Source organism: Chenopodium album, chromosome 2, assembly GCF_948465745.1.
Source record: "Chenopodium album chromosome 2, dcCheAlbu1.1, whole genome shotgun sequence".
In the NCBI taxonomy this organism is placed as follows: domain Eukaryota; kingdom Viridiplantae; phylum Streptophyta; class Magnoliopsida; order Caryophyllales; family Amaranthaceae; genus Chenopodium; species Chenopodium album.
In genome coordinates this window covers 17,632,022-17,639,460 of record NC_137835.1, presented here as the reverse complement: position 1 = coordinate 17,639,460, position 7,439 = coordinate 17,632,022, and the positions used below count along the sequence as shown (strand labels likewise).

General features: G+C 39.4%; 1 non-coding gene across 1 annotated transcript; it reads left to right on the top strand.

The window, feature by feature from the left end:
• Positions 1-2,571: 2,571 nt before the first annotated feature.
• On the top strand, positions 2,572-2,678 carry LOC145607732 (small nucleolar RNA R71). The gene has a single exon (XR_014105619.1). It is a non-coding gene; the product is annotated as a small nucleolar RNA R71 (small nucleolar RNA).
• The last annotated feature ends 4,761 nt before the right edge of the window (positions 2,679-7,439 follow it).

Here is a 7,439-nt window from a genome sequence, read left to right as displayed (position 1 = left end):
GGCGCCCTTCGTCCTATCGGGCCGATGATGCAATTTTCGTCTCTTCTCGCGCCCGGTCGGGTGAGATTTGCCTGATCGGGCGGACGAATATGTCCGTATACGACGATTTTCGCGCCCGGTCAGGCGCCCATCGTCCGGTCGGGCAAAAAGACCTTATTTTTTAACTCAACTCTCGCGCCCGGTCGGGCGAGCTTCGCCTGGTTGGGCCCGAGGCTAATTGTCGAATTTGTTGCTTTCTTCTTTTCTTCAATTTTTGGCTAACTCTTTTCCTTCAAAACTGTACAAAAAATCATTAAACTCATTAAATTCCCTCATCTCTCCTCTCATAAGAAAAAGAAATAAAAACTAGTCTAAAAAGCATTAAAAATACAGGTTGCTTCCCGCAAAGCGCTGGTTTATCTAGGTCCCGCACGACCTTTTTTACCAAGTACAAGAACTAGGACCCTTGGCCTAACGCTTGATCGGGCGGTTTCTCACCCGATCGAGCGGTGTTTTGGCTACGACGCGGCTTCCTTACATGCCCTGTGGGACGCCAATTCACCTTATCTAGTGGATCCTCCTTGACTTGGATTGGGGGTTCTTCAATGGTGCGCACTAAAGATCCCTCTTTGATCGAGGGTTGCTTCAAATTGTCATTGCATTTAACACTTGCAACTCGATCTGGCAGAACACTTACCATAGGCTCAATTTGCACAACTTGCTTGATTGATTCCACCTTTTCGTCCTCAAAACCAAGAGCGACAATGTAGAGGGCTCTTCCTATTGCATCAACTTCCTTCTGCCATTTGTCTATCTCATCTGAAAGGGATGCAATACAAGATACCGCCTCTAAGGGATCTTTTTCAAGAGCTTGGGGCTTGTTAGAATCGTTCTGAACCACATTAACACTAAAGCACTTCTGCTCTGTCATGGGGCTTTTAGGGGTATTATTAAGATTAAAAATAATTTTATCCTCTCCTACTGATAGTGTTAATTTGCCACTTCTCACATCTATGATTGCTCCTGCGGTGTTAAGGAATGGACTACCCAAAATAATTGGGGTTTGCATATCCTCAACCATATCAAGAACAACAAAATCAACAGGTATATAAAATTTGCCTACTCTAACGGGAACATCCTCTAAAACACCTAAGGGGTATTTGAAAGAACGGTCGGCCATTTGTAGAGTAATATTAGTAGCTTTTAATTTACACATATTCAACTTGGAACACACAGATAATGGCATAACACTAACGCTAGCACCCAAATCACACAATGCATTATCAATCATTAGATTGCCTATATGACAAGGGATAGAAAAACTACCCGGATCTTTTAATTTAGTTGGAGATTTATTTTGAAGTGCAGCACTACACTCTGCAGTGAAAGCTACTGTCTCTACCTCACTAATAGACCTTTTTCTTGTAATATATTTCTTTCATAAATTTTGCATATGAAGGAATTTGTGTGATTAATTCGGTGAAGGGAATTGTTACCTTCAAATCTTTTACCATCTTTAGGAACTTACCAAACTGCTTATCCAAATTTGTTTTCAGATGACGATTGGGGAATGGAAGTTTGATAATTGGCTTTGGAGCATTTTTGCTCTTATCTGGAGTGGCCACCTTCTCTGGAGTCGTACCCTACAATGTAGAATTAGATATATTAGTACCATGCTTTAGCCTTGCAGGGCTATTAGCTACATTGTCTGGTTTAACGGAATCAAGATTAACATTTTTTAATAAAACTGGTTCATCAACTCTGGGCATAGGGGGCCCTTCATAGTTTGAACCACTCCATAGAGTAATTGCATAGGCTTGATCCGTAGGCCTGGTCGGCTGTGCTGGAAGAGCTCCCTGTTGGCGGGCTTGTAGAGTAGCGGAGAGTTGCGCAATTTGATTATCTAAAATTTTATTGTATGCTAGAATTGAATCAATTTGTGCATCTCTACTATCCATGTGCTTCTGCATATTAACCAACATCGCTCTAATTTCTACCAAAGTAGGGTCGGAAGATGAGGAGGATTGTTGTGGTTGGTTTTTCAGGCCAACATTAGGGTGGTAATATTTCTGTTGTTGTTGCTGTAGCGCGTGTGGTTTTTGTGGTGGTGGATTTTGAACATTAGTACTCTGGTAGGAAAGTTACGGATGATTCTGATACTCAGGATTGTAGGTGTTGGAGTATGGGTTACTCTGCCTATAAGCTTGAAAGGCATTAACTTGCTCCACGGAACTCCTGCAATCTTGTTCCCAATGACCTATAATTCCACAATTTTCACAGAAAGCCTCATTAGCATTATTATTAATCGCGGAAACATTAGCTATATTAGCAGTGCTAAGATTATCTAATTTTTGGCAGATAGATGTCAATTGAGCTTGCAAAAAGGATACAAAGTCAACACTATGCTTCCCCTTGTTAGCAAAGCCTCTAGGATACCCATATTGGGAGTTATGTATCGTCATATCTTCAATAACCTGACCTGCATCATCAACATTAAGATTCATAAATCTCCCACTAGCTGCAGAATCTAAAATTATTCTAAAAGAATTTCCAATGCCATTTTAAAAGGCTTGGATTAACTGCCATTGTGCCAAATTATGGTGGGGGCATTCTCTTTGTAGGTCCTTGAACCTCTCCCAAGCCTCATATAAAGTTTCATCGGCTTCTTGGGCAAAGTTCTGAATTGCACTCCGTAGTACGATTGTTCTCTCTGCAGGATAATACTTGTTATAAAAATTCAAAACAAGAGTTTCCCAGTCAGTTATACCAAGTGCAGTTCTATTTAGTCCATTACACCATAATTTAGCTTTTCCAGTTAAAGAGAAAGGAAAAAGAATCTCCCTGATTTGGTCTTGTGTGACCCCGGCTTGCCTAATGGTATTACAATATTGACAATAGTTTGCAATGTGAAGATTAGGGTCTTCACCCTTAGCTCCACTAAATTGCTTACTCTCTATCATCGTTATAAATTGAGGTTTAATCTCAAATTGTACCCCATCAAGAGCCGTAGTGGGATTGAGATGTGGAAAATCTGTAAGCTTTGGTTATGAGTAATCACTAAGCTTCTTTGGAGTCGTCATCTCTGATTCTGGATCTGATGATACCTCTGAATCGCTAGAACTAGTTGGAGGGTCTCGGTGATTATTATTATCACCAGAATCCGCCAGAATTTGCTTGTAAAGGTTCTTCTGTCTATGGAAGGATCGTTCAATCTTAGGATCGTTCGATCTCAGGATCGTTCGATCTCAGGATCGAATGGGATGTACCCTGATCTGGAACACCTAGCCATAAACAAAAAAAAAACTAAAAGCAAATATGAGATTTGCCTCAAAGAACTAACGTTCTCTAAGACAAAAAGAAATAACCTAGACTACAAAAATAATCAGAAATAAAAATAAAATCGTTTCCCCGGCAACGGCGCCAAATTTTGACAAAGTAAAGTCGTATCCCCTAATCGAAAGTAATTCCTAAATCCTCTAACTAATGTAGATAGAAAAGTAGGGTCGAATCCACAGAGAAACGAGTCTTTCTATTCCTAATTAACTAATATAATCTATATTATGAAGTAACTGACAGGGTAAAGTCGTATCCCCTAATCAAAAGTAATTTCTAAATCCTCTAACTAATGTAGATAGGGAAGTAGGGTCGAATCCATAGAGAAACGAGTCTTTCTAATCCTAATTAATTAATATAATCAAGATTATAAAGTAACCAAAATATAATAATCGAAGGAAACTAAACTACTAAGAGTAAAAGTGGGAAAGAATAAAAGTAGGAGGAGAAACAATGAAAAAAGTGACTAGGGAATAGGTTCACCAATAAATAATATTCCAGGGTAAAACATAATAATCAATCATCAATGCATACATTAATCAGATCATAAAGGACTTTCGCTACGCATTACAATCACACAATTAATTTACCGGTAGTAAATCTCATCTTTCGAATCTCGACTTAACCATTTATAAATGAACCTGCCTATTGAAACTAGACCTAAACATTAATTCTCATATGTCGAGTCTCGAATCAATATTGTTAAACTCATGCATAAAATATCAGGCCTAATCTAGTCACAGAGAATTAAATCAATCAATAGGAAATTAATCTAACATTGACAATCAACAACAATGAATCACCCCTTCATATTATTTATGGATCCCCACAAACCCTAGAAATAGAACTACTCACACATAATAGGAACTAAACTAATCAAAGCAATAAAACAAGACATGATCAAAGGAATAAAATAAACAACTAAGATTAAGAGAAGAGAAATCGTTACCAAATAAATCTGGAATTAAGAATAGATTCAGAACAAAGTATAATAGAGAGAAAATAATCTAAAAGCTAAGTAGAGAGAGAAAATCTAAGAAAATAATTAAGAGAGAGTAAAAGAAGGTAAAAGAAGAGTACTTAACTCGTTTTACGGAGAAGTATTTATACTCCATAATAATCCTAAACTAAAACAAACTTAAACGACGTTAATCGTCTCTTAACAATAACACGCGCCCGATCGGGCGATGCACCGCCCGATCGGGCACGCCTTTTTGCTCATCAGTACGCTTTTCGCGCCCGGCCGGGCGCGTCACCGGGCTCCGACCTTTGCTTCTCTCGCCCGGCCGGGCGTGCCTCCGGGCGCAAGCCTTTTTGGCCGGACGGCTCTCCTGGGCCACTATTTGGACTACGATTGGGCTCCAATTCTTTGGGCCAATCTGGGTTTCCTCTTCGGGTCTTGAATACTCAGTCCAAATGCCCCGGTATTACACATACTGAGCCCTTAATCACCGGTTCGATGGCTCTAACCGGCCCTGGACTATAAAAACTGGTTGTGCTTCTCTAGTCATCGTAATTGCTCCATAATAAATCGAGAAAATGCTCCAAAAGTGCAAATCCCTGCAAAAGTCAACCAAATCTACGAAAACACTAGAAAACACCAATTAGTAATAAAAGTGGCTCTAAAGAGCCAAAAACACTACTTATTATAACCAAGGGACAGGGGTAAAATACTATATAAAATAAACACATCAAACTCCCCCAAGCCAAACCTTTGCTTGTCCCTAAGCAAAGATCTCATCAATGAATCAATAAATATGATTCACCCCAAAAAGTAAAAATCAAGCACAAACAATTAAGGGTAAATCAAATAAACATGCTTCAAAATCAACCAATCAAATCCATCCAATTACCTTTCCTCCCTAACAATTGTCAAATAGAGCAAACCACAAGAGCATATAGAATTCAAGACTCGTGCTCACACACTCTCATTTATGTTGCGAGTCAAAGATGTACTCGATCGCTCTCCAACCAACCCCTTTATGTGAACAATGCCCTCCCAACTCACACTCTCATGTGTATAAAAAATGTACGCTCAACCTACTAGTCGACTCGAAATATGTCAAATCATAACTTGCATTGATAAACAACACTTTAACATTCATACAACTCTATGCACAAAGGTCGGAAGGTCTTTAAAGCTTGTAATGTAAGGCTAGGGTAAAGGGTAGGTATCATTTGGGAACAAGTGAGAGAAAAGCTATGCTTAAGGGAGCAAATCCTAGTAAAACCCATGATCAAAATAAATAATGATCAACATCTCCTACATAACCAACTCTAACATCAATCCACCAAATATACTCCAATCATAATAAACAATCCCAACTCTTACAATTTCACTCATAAAAATATAATAATGAAGAAGTGGAGTGAATAAACAAACTTTATTTCCAGACTTGAATTTTTCATAGAAGCTCCATTTTTTTCTTTTGATCAACCTCCAACTAGAACATTTGAACATTGAACGCTTTTTTTCTTTTTTGCTTTTTTTTTTTCTATTGAAGTTCACTTATTTTTTTTCACTTTTTTTTTTAACTTCTCTTTTTTTTCATAACATCATGCTTTATTTTTTCAAGAAAAAATAACTTTCAAACTCATTGAAATAAACATGATTAAAAACAAAACAACGTCTCAAAAACCCACCCAAATTGTGCAAATAATAAGCACAGTACAAACTCCCTCACCTCACTCACTAATAGCTCCCCCAAGCCAAGCTTGGGACTAGTAACCAATGGGGCAAAATAGGCTTGTAATGTGGCTAATAAAAAACAAAAACTCAAGGCAACAACATGGGTAGCAAGAAGGGAACAAATGTATCTACAATCATCTGGAGGCTACCTAAAAGAACAAATGTCTTCGTCCTCCTCAATGTGCATAATAATGAATCATATAAACATTACTTATAGTTGCAAATCAATACTCAAATTCATTGACATACCAGGAATTAACTCACATCCCTAATCAAAACAACTAGTCAAGCACTATACTCACAAGTAGTTGGGAAAAACTGACGCATGTTAAGGTTTCAAGGCAATCAAACATCAAATCATGATCAACTAATCCACAATGCTTATCATCAATAACCAAGAATCAAAACAAATTTCTCAAGTAAGGGGCACAGGGAAGCATGATTTACAATTCATTGGAACGTATTTTTGGATTTTTTTTATTTTTCAATTTTTTTGTATTTTTTTCTATATAAGAAAGCAATAAAACTAACCTAAGAAAACACACCAAAAATAAAAGAAAAGAGAAAAAGAAAGATACCAAATTAAAAATCTCCCCCAAGCCAGAATCAGACAATGTCCTCATTGGCTTAGGAACTAGCCTAGCATAGCTAGTCCAGATCATCCTCATCCATGGAGCCGAACCTTGCACCTCCACTACCACCTGCACCACCTGCACCATAAGAGCTAACACCAAAATAATCAACATGAAAACTCCCTCCCGCCGGTCCCCCGAAAGGAATGTCATGGCCGTACCCATGGAAGGCAGAATAGTCAGTATAAATGTCATGGGCAGTGGGATCCCTATCGTATCCCTTGGGTGTAGGCTGAAACCAGTCAGGGTAAATAGCATCATCGGGAATGTTGCCCCGACAAGTATAATCATCGTACATAGGGTAGAGAGCTCTACCCTGGATCCTCTCCAGATACCCTAACCTCTGGTCTATAGAGCCTACCATCCTCTTAAGGTCAGTGTGAGAATGCTCGATACGGCCTAAAGCCTGACCTATACTCTGAAGGTCCCAAACTAGGTCAGAGTGAACATGAAGGACGGAGTGAGACATGCGAGGTGGAGAAAACGCCACCTCGGGCTGAGGCTGAGGCTGGGGTGGTGGAACTGGTGGTGGTACTCGTGGTGCTTGCCCCCTAGCATTGGCAACTAAAAGGTCATACATGTAGGATGGTTGCCCTGGGGGAAAGGCGGTCAAGTCAGGACTAGGTTGAGGAAAAAGGGGCAAAGGTTGTTCGGTCCCAGTCCTAATACACCAGTGGGGTGTCTGCTCAGTATCCGGTCGTACCCACCCCAACTCCTCAAAATAACTAGCAGTCATATAGGTATCTGGTCCACAGTTGGTCAGTTGGTGGGGTCCACCCTCAACAAAGGCCTTTTTCACTACTATT